Source organism: Nuphar pumila, chromosome 8 (assembly GCF_984573655.1).
Source record: "Nuphar pumila chromosome 8, dmNupPumi1.hap1.1, whole genome shotgun sequence".
Lineage (NCBI taxonomy): Eukaryota > Viridiplantae > Streptophyta > Magnoliopsida > Nymphaeales > Nymphaeaceae > Nuphar > Nuphar pumila.
In genome coordinates, this window is record NC_143256.1 from 76,284,608 (window position 1) to 76,297,978 (window position 13,371).

The following is a 13,371-nucleotide window of genomic DNA, read 5'->3' on the forward strand; positions in this document are numbered from 1 at the left end:
CATTTTTCCTTCTTCATCTCCTTCCACCAAAAGATTCTTGTCAATGTAGTCTTGCACAATGTTCTTGAGAACGAAACAGTTCTCCGTGCTTGTAAACACCCCAAATTTTCACTCACCTCCCCAACATTTCCATCAAGCATCAACATCCAGCCTCTGAAATCGCTGGAGGGCAAAATGGTCATTTTCTGAGCCCGGACCTTGCAAAAGTCCAAATTTCATCTACAACTCTCAAAATTTCTCTAATTTTAGCTCAGATGTTCAAAATTTTACTCCTGACAGGAGACAGACATCTCCAAGTCTTGATTCAAGATTGCATTTCATAAGACATGACATTGCATATCATTGCATGAGCATTTCAAATCACTGCACTGCACAGCATGTCATTTCGAGGTCCAGAACTCTTGATTTCAAAATTTTCAATCCAGATTAGAATTTCAACTCTTTTCAAAATTGATTTCAAAACCCTGGGTCTTCAAAATTATCAATTTTTCCAATTTTACCCCCAGGACTCTGAATTTCAAAATATTTCCTCAGGAAAACCATCTGGATAGTTTTCAATATGGATTTGAGTCACTTCACCTCAGATTTTGCCCTTTTTGACAATTTCAAATATCTTTCTTTTACAAAATCGCCCTACAAGGGCCAACTCTTTCCAAAATTCCTGTTTTGCCCATTAGTCCAGATTTTATGAAAATTCCAAAAAGAAGTTGTGGTTTTATCCTTATTTCAATAAAGAAGCAATGTGGGACCCACACTGAGGTGGTGTCACACAAGCTTTCCTTTTGAAAATTTGAATTTTGAAAAACCCAAAAAAATAGGAGCCTTGTCCCCTGGATTGGTGCCACTTGTCTTTTCTCTCTCCTCCCATTTACATGCCATGTGTCAGCATAGGGTTCACCTAGAGTCGGTGCCACATGTCACCCTCCCTCTTCTGCCAAGTGTCAGTGTGGGGCTACCTTAAGAAGCCGCCACATGTCTGCCATGTGTCAGTATCCATCCTGCGCCATGTGTCATTTCAAAGACTACCAGAAGATGCCAAGTGTCATAGGTTGTCCTGTCTAGAAAAAGTGGAGTTTGTCTCCTCTGAGGTGGCGCCACTTGAAGTGTGTCTCCTGCAGGGGACACGTGTCAACCCCTCCTTCCTTCTAGAAAAGTAGCCTGACACATGTCCTCCCCCTATTTTTTTCAGAAAAGTAGGAAACATGTGTCACTCCTAAATTCCTACAGAAAAGGTAGGCTTGTCTCCTCTGAGGTGGCGCCATCTGGAGTGTCTCCTGCAGAGGACACATGGCAAGCTCTCATTTCCTCAGAAAAAGCAAGTGCCATGTGTCATTTTCTGCTTTCTTCAGAAAAGCTAGAATTCAAATATTCAAAAATTCCCATAGGTGGCGAAAATCAAGAACTCCTACCTTTTTCATCCTGTCTGAGATGGCGCCACATGGCTTGGCCCACCTTCTCTCCCCTCTGCCACATGTCATTCTCTGCTTCTTTCAGAAAAAGTAGAGGACACATGTCTTCTCCCTACCTCTTTCAGAAAAGTAGGAGACACATGTCACTCCTGGCCTTCTTCAGAAAAAGCAAACCATTTAAAATTCAAACAGAGCACTAGGTGGCGAAAATTCAGAGCTCTGATTTCCCAGATGGCCTGTGAGAGCGCCACATGTCCCTTCCCTCTTTTTCCTCCCTCTTGCCACATGGCATTGTAGGAGCCACCCTGAGGTGGCGCCACATGTCCATCCTCCATTCCTCCAGGGCCAACCTCCATTTGAATTTCAAACTTCCCCCTGAGGTGGCGCCATTTGAGAAAGCCTCTCCAGACATCTGACACTTGTCCGCCACATGTCCAGATCTCCTTTCTCCAGAAAAGGTAGAATTCAAATTCCTCTGAGGTGGCGCCTTCTGAGCCCACTGCTCTGACCTTCTGACATGTGTCAAACACCTTTTGAGGTGGCACCATTCCAGGACTCCACTTGGCTCCATTTTTATTTTTTATTTTATTTTTAATAAAGGTAGCCCACCATGAGGTGGCGCCACCTGAAGACTCCCTACAAAAAGTGAATTTGAAATTCAAACTCCAAGAGAGCACCCTCTGAGGTGGCGTCTTCTGGGAGTTCCCTGCAGAGAGAATCAAGCAAACTTTTGAAAAATTCCAAATTCCCCCTGCTGAGGTGTCTCACCCACAAAATTTCCATTTTTTTTATTTTTCTCAAAAAATCAAAATAGCCTTTTGAGGTGGCACCACCTGAGGGCTCCCTGCAGAAGACAAATTAGAATTTCAAACCCCTCAGATGACACCCCCTGAGATGGCGCCACATGGAGGGCTCAGATCCAGCCTGTTTGAAATTCAATTTTTTTTCAGAAAATCTATAAAAACAAGGCTCCATGTCCAGCATAAGAGATCATTTTTTTTAGCTCTTGTGAACTTGGAAAATCCGACCTAGCCTTCCTAGAATCAGATTTTGAACTGTGGAAATCGTGCCCCCTTTGGCGCATTGAAGAAGGTGGAGTAGAGCTCGTGCTGTGGCCAATTCAATTCCAACAGAGGTCGATTTTGGTGGACCATCCGAAGCTCGGAGCGAAGGACGAAGGAAGCTCGTGATAGCTGCCCCTTTCAAGAGCTTCTACGCTGCGTAATGAAGCAAGGTGCACTTCTTTTCCCATTGATTGGATTCCATAATTCGAATCGGGGGTCGTTTGAAGAAAGAGCTCATCCGAGGGATGGATTGAGCTATTCTCATAAAACGACATACATAAAAATGTTTCATTATGCTTCCTTGATGATTTTTAACATTCATATAGTTAGCTAGGTTTAATTTGCATTTTATTTCATTCGTTTAGTACATTTCATGAATTAATTAGGATTAATTTAGCCTTTATTTCAATTCTGCTTATTTTCAGTAGGTCTCTGTTTTTGTCAGTCAGTCCACACGTAATTTCATGCATTTTTTTTTTATTAAAAATCCCAAAAAAATCACGGAATGCGACCTTAGGTGTCCCTAAAATTTTGCCAAAAATTCGGAGCCATTTGAATTTGTTTACTTGGTAAATATTCAAAATGGCAAGTCGGGTTTTGTTACCCGGGATACATTTTGAAAATCATTTGCCGACTTATAAAATCGAGATATCCCTCATGGGAGATCCGATTTTCGATTCGAAAGATGTTCTAAAATCGGGAGAATGTCTAGTTTTTAATATGATGTTTGCAGATTTGTCTGATTTTTTTTATGTCTTACAAAAATCTGAGAGTTCGGGACACATGTCAGAGCCTAATTTGGGCCTCTGAGATCTTGGATCGACTTAGGGCTATGGTTTCTCTTTGTGTGTTGCTCCAAATCCGAAACTGTAAAAAGTGAAAGTGGTGTCCGAGATGTCCTCTGTTTGAATCTAAAAGCCTGTAATTTTTAGAACAGTGTTGACCCCTTCTTCGGATTTTTCTTGTCACCCCCCTGTTTTGCTACATTTGTCTGTTCTGTTAGTTTAGGCAGGAATAGTTATATTTTTATCGGTGTTTATGTTGATCAAATGCCGAAGTCATAAACATAAAAGTTGTTCATGTAGGTGTCGTGCATATTTCTGATTAATTTCATAAATTTCCATGGCCGTTTTGTATTTTTTTAGCATTTTACATCAGATTAGTATGATTTTTACCTCTGTCTGAACTAAATCCCTGTTATTGAACTCACCATGGCTCAAATCCCGAGGCTGTAAAAACCAAAAATGTTCCATTTCGGGCCTTTTAGCAGTATGCAAAATATCAGAAGTTTCCATGGTGTAAATCTTGCATTATCATATTAGGCATTGCATTTGGTTCGGATCCATAGGCAAAATCCATCATTTTTAGGACTTTCTTTGAATTTTGGCATTTAAATAATATCATTTCATGATTTTTAGCATTCTAGGTTGTTTATCAAAGTATGTAGATGCTTAATACCGAATTTAGTGCAATTTGGAATCCATTTGAGGTTCGGATTATCCACAATACCAAAACAGGGTCCCGCAGGACCCGGATCCAAGTGAAAAACAAGCGAAATTCGTTATTTTGAGTAAATTGCAAAATGCCAAATTCTGATTTTACAGTCCTAATGTGTTTAGAATCATGTCATATTGCATTTCATCATCATTGAATTCAATTTGAATTTCGAAATCCCAATTTTACTAAGTTTTCCTTCAAAAAACCCTGATTTTAAAGGTGTAACTTTAATTTTAGGGGTATTTTGGTCATTTTGACCCCAATTCCGAATTTCAAACTGTTTTCCACTGAATTTCTTGCATTTTCATCATTTCAAATATCAAGGAAGCATGAGAATAGGGTTTATATCCAATTAAGTCCAATAATTTCATAATATTATTGGAAAATCTTGGAAAAACCCACATATTTGAGCTAACTTTATTTCAAGTTTGGCAGGGACATTCCAAAGAAGGAGCTGAAGTCTGCAAATTTCTTTTATTTCCTTTATTTAGTGATGTAATAATGTAAATTTTGGAATAAGAGATTTAATTTCCTGCTTAGACTAGGATGCATATCATATAGTTTGATTTTATGCAATATCCTGATTATATGATTCATGCATTTTATTTCAAAAGCACTATGGATGTTCACGAATGGCACGTGCACCAACTCTTAGGGAGTTGATGGACTCGGTGGGATCCATATTTACGGCCCTAGTCGGAATATGGACGAGACCCAGATCCATCATCTTTCTACTAGTCACATTGAGCCTACACTCTTAGGCTATCTTAAAATGCACATCATATTTCCAAAGTTTTCAAAATCATGTGCATCAAATCAACTAAATTCTGAACATATTCATGGCCACAGTCAGAATATGTGAAGGATTTATCTTGACTTAATGCACATTTTTCCAACAAATCTCTTAGAAAATCTTTTCAAAGTGCATTCATTCACTTATGTCATTTGCATCATAAAATCATTGATTTTCTCAAGATTTTCTCAAGAAAACTTCATTCTCAAGAAATCGATTTCTCAAGAAATTCTAAGGATTTTTCAAAATCGGTTTTCCAAAGACAAAGTTTTCCACAGTTTTCCCAGGAAAATGATATTTTCTTAAGATATTCAAAAAGAGTTTTCCAATCTTTCTTCAAAATCCAAAATCGATTTCCGAGTATTTCAAAAAGGTAAAATTCCCAGGATTTCGATTCCCCAAGTTTTGAATTTCCTTCTCCAATGAGCTTTCCTATGAATTTCCATCATTTTCCTAAGAAAACTCTCAAAGTCCAAGTTTTCCTAAGAAGTGCTTCCCTTTTCAAAAAGTCCATCTTTTCTCAAGAATCACTTCCATTTTCCCAAGATTTTCAACTATTTCTGAATTTTCCACATCTTTATAAGCTTTCTCATGTTTTCAAAAACCCCTTTTTTATCTGAGTTTCCTGAGAAATTGACCTTTTTCCTGAGAGATTCTTTCCAACTCCAAATGTTTTTCTAAGCATACATCATGTTTTTCCAACTGGCATTTTCCAGAATCTCATAGCACATGCCTGAATTCTCTATGCATTTAGGATAGAACATAACTTTGATAATTTCGCTAAGTCAAGCATAGTTTTGGTCCTTGGTTCGATTACCCCTGTTAAAGGCGGCAGGAACGGTCGAACCTCGTACCGACAGGTCGAGCCCCATCCCATGGATTTTCCCGCAATTTTTAAAACGGAGGCGAGTAATTTCAAAACATTTTCCAAAATCCGGTCAAGTTTGAAGCGCGAAAGCGTTTCTCTCTTTTTCTCTTCCGCAAGGAAGGGAAGACGGGGGAAAATTTTCGCGACGATAACAGGTTTGGCGACCGTGATGGGACCTGTCCTTGTCTGACCTAAATTATGCTTGACTTAGTTTAATTATCAAAATTATGTTCACTAAATGTCAGTTCTTTACTTTCAATATCATGTGAGCCTAGGAGCCTAGATTCTGACCTAGCTGACATTGACTGCATATAGCTTAGGCATGGTTTGGTAGGACCAGATTGAGGAGAAATTTTCATGCTCACATAGACTTAGGTCTAAATACAACTCTCCTCAGTTTAGGATCTGAATGCAAACATTGTATGCTTCTTCAAAGATTTTCAAAAGTCTATCTCTCTAGGACTTAGAGCCCTCTATTTCTTGCATGTGATCATTTTTTCAAATCTCAATTACCTATCATTACCCGGTCTTCACGTTGCTGGGCTCTCTTCCAGAACCATAGTTCGGCACAGAGCCTCACAACTGGGCCAACTATTTGGGTTAACACCCCCCTACCACGTACCGCGGGCCACAATCCGAAGTATATCGGTAGGCGCTCAAGGATGTTGGAAAACCTTACCTTAGAACCGGAGTTGAAATTCTATGCCACGTACCTCGGATTTCAATTCGGGTATATCGGCATAACTGGATTGGACAAAGATGATCTGAACCTAGAGTTAGGATTAAGGTCCTACATCTGTTTTCAAATTGATGCATCTAGAGTCAGCCTTTTAGGGAGTGCTGAATGTGCATAAATGTTTGTGCAGGATGTGATTGTATGTGTATGATTTCCTCAAATTTTTACATTTCCCAATATTTTCCAACTTATTAGGCCTTTTTCAAAACATCCTTATTTTCCACGAGATCTTTTCTCAAACCCTGGATGATTTTCTCAAATATCCCATTTCTTTCAAAACTCCAGGTGATTTTCTATTCCTCTGTTCTACTGGATCTCGGATTTCCAACCTTATTCCATTCCTGCCTGCAAATTTTTGAAATTTCAAATTTTGCTTCAAAAACTTTTCCATATCTCCCAGTATATCTTCCAAATTTTATCCAAATTTTTGACATGTCCTTCCAATTCCATCATTTGTTTTTCCCTCAAGAGTGTTGGTTTCAAAATTCTTTTTTCCCATCAGGCTAAAACATCCCATGTTGTTCTGCAGAGGGCATTGGCATAGTTGTGTGATCCTGACAAGATCAAAGACCGTGCGTGCTACTTCAGCACATTAGTTACAGACAGTGAGTGAGAAATGGATTCCATAAAGTCTGTCAAAGAGGGAGCTCAGACCATCAAGGAGGAGATTGATCCCGCCATATATCGGTTGTTCAAAAGAATGATGATTGAGATATTATCCGAGCAAGCTGAAGCCAATTTCGGAAAAGTTCCTGTTAAAGAAGGGGCATCGATCACCATCCCTATGAGCATCATTGGAGATCACAACAGGGCAACCAGTTCTAAACCCAGCAACAACAGAGGCAGTCAAAGCAGCAAGTTAGAAGAGTCTAAAGATTTGAAAGGAAAGTATTCTAGAATCCAGAATAGACCTTTTCAATCCAGCCCTCAGCAAAAGGAAAAAAATCAAGGAAAACCAAAGCGCGGAAACTGGAGCGGCGATCGAGATTTCACTCCTATAGACAAGCCACTCGACGAAGTCCTTGAATACATGTTGATTAAGGGATTAGTGAAGCTCCCAAAGGCCACAAGTCCTCCCACCATCATGGGAAGGTTCAAGAATCAGTTTTGCAAATTCCATCGGGCAGTAGGGCATGGCACGGATCATTGTTTTGTCCTCAAAAATATTGTACAAGACTGTATTGATAAGAACCTTTTTGTTGAAGGCAGAGAAGAAGAACATCCAGTAGCCCTAACCAAGAAAGAAGTCAAAGAAGTCAGCATTCAACAGAAATCCAACAATCCGAAGAAGATAAAGCGTGATGGTTGGAGTTATGATCGCGAGTTTACTCCTTTAGGTGAGCCCATCGAAGAAATTCTTGGATATCTGCTCGCGAAGGATATGATCAAACTTCCAAGGATTGTGGATCCTCCCGTCACCATGGGGAAATGGAAAGATTGTTTCTGCGAGTTCCATCGGGCAATGGGGCACGATACTGAACGTTGCTTCGTTCTAAAAAATATTGTACAGGACTACATCGATAAAGAGCTTTTGGTGCCGGAAGAAAGGGAGGGACGAGTTGCAGTCCTGACCAAGCCTCTCCCAGATCACCCTGAAGAATGACAATGCCAATGCCAATGCCTTCTCATTTTGTCAGGACGATATAGTCCTAGTGGTTTTCCTTTTTCAAGTCGTCATCCTTTTTAAGGCATCAATAAAATCATCAACTTTTCTCATTTAATTATGACATTCTTCTTGTGGTTGTTCTGTTTTTGTTATTATCTCTCCCCCATTACACTGGGACATCCTTTTGAAAATTTGTTTTCAAGCATTCTATATGCAGGCAGGATAAACAAATTTCTCATTTCATGCACTTGTGCATTCATATGCATCAACTCATATTCATTTGCATTCAATTGCATTAATAACAATCCGGTCGGTATTGGGATTTCGACAAACAGTCCCATCACAATTCCTAATGATCCAAAGATCATCGCCAATACTGAACCAAAAGCCAGCACTCGAACTGGTATTATTTCAAAATCCAGTATTCAAGCTGGTACATTTTCAACTTTTTGGAAAACCGAGTTCCGACTCGGGTTTTTATTCAAATCATTTTCCTTTGTTGATCCGGGTTCCGACTCGTGATCTCTCTACTTTACTCGAGCCTTGACTCGATTTCTTCATTTTCCTTTGTTGATCCGGGTTCCGACTCGTGATCTCTCTACCTTACTCGAGCCTTGACTCGATTTCTTCATTTTCCTTTGTTGATCCGGGTTCCGACTCGTGATCTCTCTACTTTACTCGAGCCTTGACTCGAATTCTTCATTTTCCTTTGTTGATCCGGGTTCCGACTCGTGATCTCTCTACTTTACTCGAGCCTTGACTCGATTTCTTCATTTTCCTTTGTTGATCCGGGTTCCGACTCGTGATCTCTCTACTTTACTCGAGCCTTGACTCGAACTCTTCATTTTCCTTTGTTGATCCGGGTTCCGACTCGTGATCTCTCTACTTTATTCGAGCCTTGACTCGATTTCTTCATTTTCCTTTGTTGATCCGGGTTCCGACTCGTGATCTCTCTACTTTATTCGAGCCTTGACTCGATTTCTTCATTTTCCTTTGTTGATCCGGGTTCCGACTCGTGATCTCTCTACTTTATTCGAGCCTTGACTCGAACTCTTCATCTTCCTTTGTTAATCCGGGTTCCGACTCGTGATCTCTCTACCTTATTCGAGCCTTGACTCGAACTCTCCATTTTCCTTTGTTGATCCGGGTTCCGACTCGTGATCTCTCTACTTTACTCGAGCCTTGACTCGAACTCTTCATTTTCCTTTGTTGATCCGGGTTCCGACTCGTGATCTCTCTACTTTACTCGAGCATTGACTCGATTTCTTCATTTTCCTTTGTTGATCCGGGTTCCGACTCGTGATCTCTCTACTTTACTCGAGCCTTAACTCGAACTCTTCATTTTCCTTTGTTGATCCGGGTTTCGACTCGTGATCTCTCTACTTTACTCGAGCCTTGACTCGAACAAATCATTTTCCTTTGTTGATCCGGGTTCCGACTCGAGATCTTTTCGAGCTTGTCATTCTCTTTTGTTGATCCGGGTTCCGACTCGTGATCTCATTACCTTACTCGAACCCTGAATCGAGTTCTTCATTTTCTTTTGTTGATCCGGGTTCCGACTCGAGATCTCTTTATCTTATCCAAGCTCTAATTCGAGTCCTTCATTTTCCTTTGTTGATCCGGGTTCCGACTCGTGATCTCATTATCTTATTTGAGCTCTGATTCGAGCCTTCCATTTTCCTCTGTTGATTCGGGTTCCGACTCGTGATCTCTATATTTTATTCGAGCTCTGACTCGAACTCATCATTCTCTTTTATTGATCCAAGTCATTTCAGTCATCAAAGTTTGTCAAATGCTCAAGTTTGACATTTTGCCCTCCAAATTTCAATTTAAATCCTCAAATCAGGCAATTCTCCAATTTCGACCTCTGGGTCACCCGATTTCCAATTCTCGATTTCCATTACCAATCTCAATTTCGACCTTCGGGTCTATCAATTTCCAATTTTCGACCTTCGGGTCAATCAAACTCCAATTTTCGACCTTCGGGTGAATCAATTTCCAATTTTCGACCTTCGGGTCAATCAATTTCCAAATTTCGACCTTCGGGTCAATCAATTTCCAATCTTTGACCTTCATTTCCAAATTTCGACATTCGGGTCACCCAATTTCGACCTTTTGGTCAATCAATTCTCAGTTTTGACCTTTTTGGTCAAATCAATTCTCAATTTCGACCGTCAGGTCATCCAATTTCGACCTTTGGGTCATTCAATTTTCAGCAACCAATTTTCCAATTTTCAATTTCGACCTTTGGGTCAATCAATCTCAATATCCAATTTCAATCATTTTCTCTTGCGAAAGACCCTTTTAGGGAGAGTTCGAGGGAGCTCGTTCTTTTCGCATGCTATCCAATTCGTTCACTTAGCCCCTTTTCAGGGAGAGTTTGAAGGGACTCGCGTCTTTGTGAACCGTTTGCAAAACAATTTCCAATTTCACACAAGAAACCCTTTCAAAGGGAGAGGCTCGACGGAGACTCGCTTTTCTTGTGACCCCCCAATTTCATACTAGGCCATTTTCGTCATGAAAGACCCTCTTTGCAGGGAGAGTGTGATGAACTCGTTCCTTTCATGACCCAATTTTCAGACCTCACTATTATCGGCCCCCTTTCTATAAGAGAAGCCTAATATTAGGGAGCTTTGACGAAAGCTCAATTTCTCTTCGAAAGTTCGTTTTGCAAACACCTCCTCTTTAGGGAAGAGAGGAGTATTTCCCATTTCCCATTCAGGTAAGGGCTAAGCCTGAGTCTCTCTTTTTGGGGAAAAAGAGAGGAGAATTTTCGTCACGGATGTGTTGAGCCGGATTTCAAATACTCTCTTTCACTCAGGATTTCAAGAAAATTTTGTCAATTTGTCAATCAAATTATTTGTTGATTTAAGAATCTTTATTGCACTAATCTCTATCTTAATTTACCTTCAGCATCGCTTCCAAAAGAGTGAAGCTTTTGCGAAAAGAGATTCAAAACTCAAATTCTTTCTATTGGCCAACCAAAAGGATGAAGGATAAATCCTCGATATGGCCAGAAAAGAAGATTCAATGTTAGTGAAAAGCCATGGATGATTGATATTGATCACAGTCAATGGCACATCTTTAAAGATTATTCTTGTAAAATGAGGCAGTGGAAATATCCTGAGTGCTAGAAAAGAGAGAATTCACCCTAACCCTGTCTCCTCAGAATTACCTAAGCTGCAATTAAGTATCCGCAAAAGGGATCTCTCACCTGTCGTCAAGATGAAGGCGAATTAGGCGAGTAGACCCCCGGGGCCAAAGAAGATTCGAAACATCTCCAAGATGACGGAGTTTGTGACGGATCCTTCCAGGGAAAGTCCAAAGCACTGTCGAGATGAAGGCAGATGCGATGAACCTCTCGACAATCCCTAAAAGATATTTAATTTCAGCTATCGCCCAAAGATCTCCAAACCCATCATCCAAGAAGGATCGAAACATCTCCAAGTTGAAGGAGTTTGTGACGTATCCTTCCCAAAAGAGAGAAAGAGAGGAAAAAGAAAGAGAGAAAAAGTCAGAACATCTCCAAAATAAAGGAGAATGTAGCAAAAAAAACCAGAGAGCCAAAAGAGTGCAGAAAGATTGTCAAGAGAGAAGCTCTCAGGATATCAAACTGCCAAATTTATCAAGAATCCTCTTTAACTTTGTGAAATTCTATTATCAATATTCTTTCATCAATTGCTTTCATAATATCAAATTCTCTTTCCTGCTCATATCAAGGAAATTGATAACTTCCTTGAAGAAGGTCAATTGCAAGCAATTTGGATTTCAAGTCTCGATTCTACAAAGTGAACCTTGTTTGGAGGTAATGCTTTGGGTAGAAAAGAAAGAATATCTTTGCAACAATGTGCAACATTTTCAAATATTTTGAATCAACAGCAAAATTTCCAATATTTTGACAATATTTTCTAGCTATCCTGACATGAAGTGAGAGCTTGAGGTCCGTTTTCAATGCATCCTGACACCAATTTTAAATCCCTCCTAAGGACTTGATTCCTTCCCTTCTTTGAGAGCATGAACTCTCAAATTTGCACACTTCCCTGTGTCCCCACTGTCCCACCATAGACAGTCCCATTTCGGTTCGAGGTCGAACCACCAATCATTTCCCGCAAAAGGCAATTTCAAAAGCTGATTTTAGTCTCAGCAATGAGACGCCCAAAACCAATCCCTTTTCAAGCTTTAGGGACCCCATTTTCCTTCCTTTTGCAAAAACCCTATTGGATTTATTGTGAAAAATCCAAAGGTTCCATCATGGTCTCTTCCTTCGAGGATTCCATTTCATTTTTCACCCGATCAGGATAAGGGTACAAACCTGAGCCTCCGTCGATGAGGTATTTCATTTTCCGCCCGATCAGGATAAGGGTACAAACCTGAGCCTCCTTTGAAGAGGTATTCCATTTCAACGCCCGATCAGGATAAGGGTACAAACCTGAGCCTCCGTCGATGAGGTATTTCATTTTCCGCCTGATCAGGATAAGGGTACAAACCTGAGCCTCGATCAAAGAGGTATTCCATTTTCCGCCCGATCAGGATAAGGGTACAAACCTGAGCCTCAATCAAAGAGGTATTTCATCTTCCGCCCGATCAGATTAAGGGTACAAACCTGAGTCTCATTTCGATGAGATATTCCATTCCCCAATAAGGTCAAGGGTCAAAACCTGAGCTTCGTTCCATGCGAGGTATTTCTGTCCCATCAGGTTAAGGGTCAAACCTGAGCTTCGTTCCATGCGAGGTATTTTTGTCCCATCCAGGTCAAGGGCATAAACCTGAACTTTGCTCTCACAGAGCAAATCTTTCCTCTTCATTCTCCGTTTCATATCTACCATCTTCCTCGGGCTAATTTCTTCACACCCAGTCAGATCCTTCTAACTGGAGCATTTTTTTATGTAGAGCCCAAATTTGGTGCGTTTTTCTTTGCCACTAAGCTCGGCCATGAGCCGGCTTAGTAGCAAAGAGGGGCATCTGTAAACACCCCAAATTTTCACTCACCTCCCCAACATTTCTACCAAGCATCAACATCCAGCCTCTGAAATCGCTGGAGGGCAAAATGGTCATTTTCTGAGCCCGGACCTTGCAAAAGTCCAAATTTCATCTGCAACTCTCAAAATTTCTCTAATTTTAGCTCAGATGTTCAAAATTTTACTCCTGACAGGAGACAGACATCTCCAAGTCTTGATTCAAGATTGCATTTCATAAGACATGACATTGCATATCATTGCATGAGCATTTCAAATCACTGCACAGCATGTCATTTCGAGGTCCAGAACTCTTGATTTCAAAATTTTCAATCCAGATTAGAATTTCAACTCTTTTCAAAATTGATTTCAAAACCCTGGGTCTTCAAAATTGTCAATTTTTCCCATTTTACCCCCAGGACTCTGAATTTCAAAATATTTCC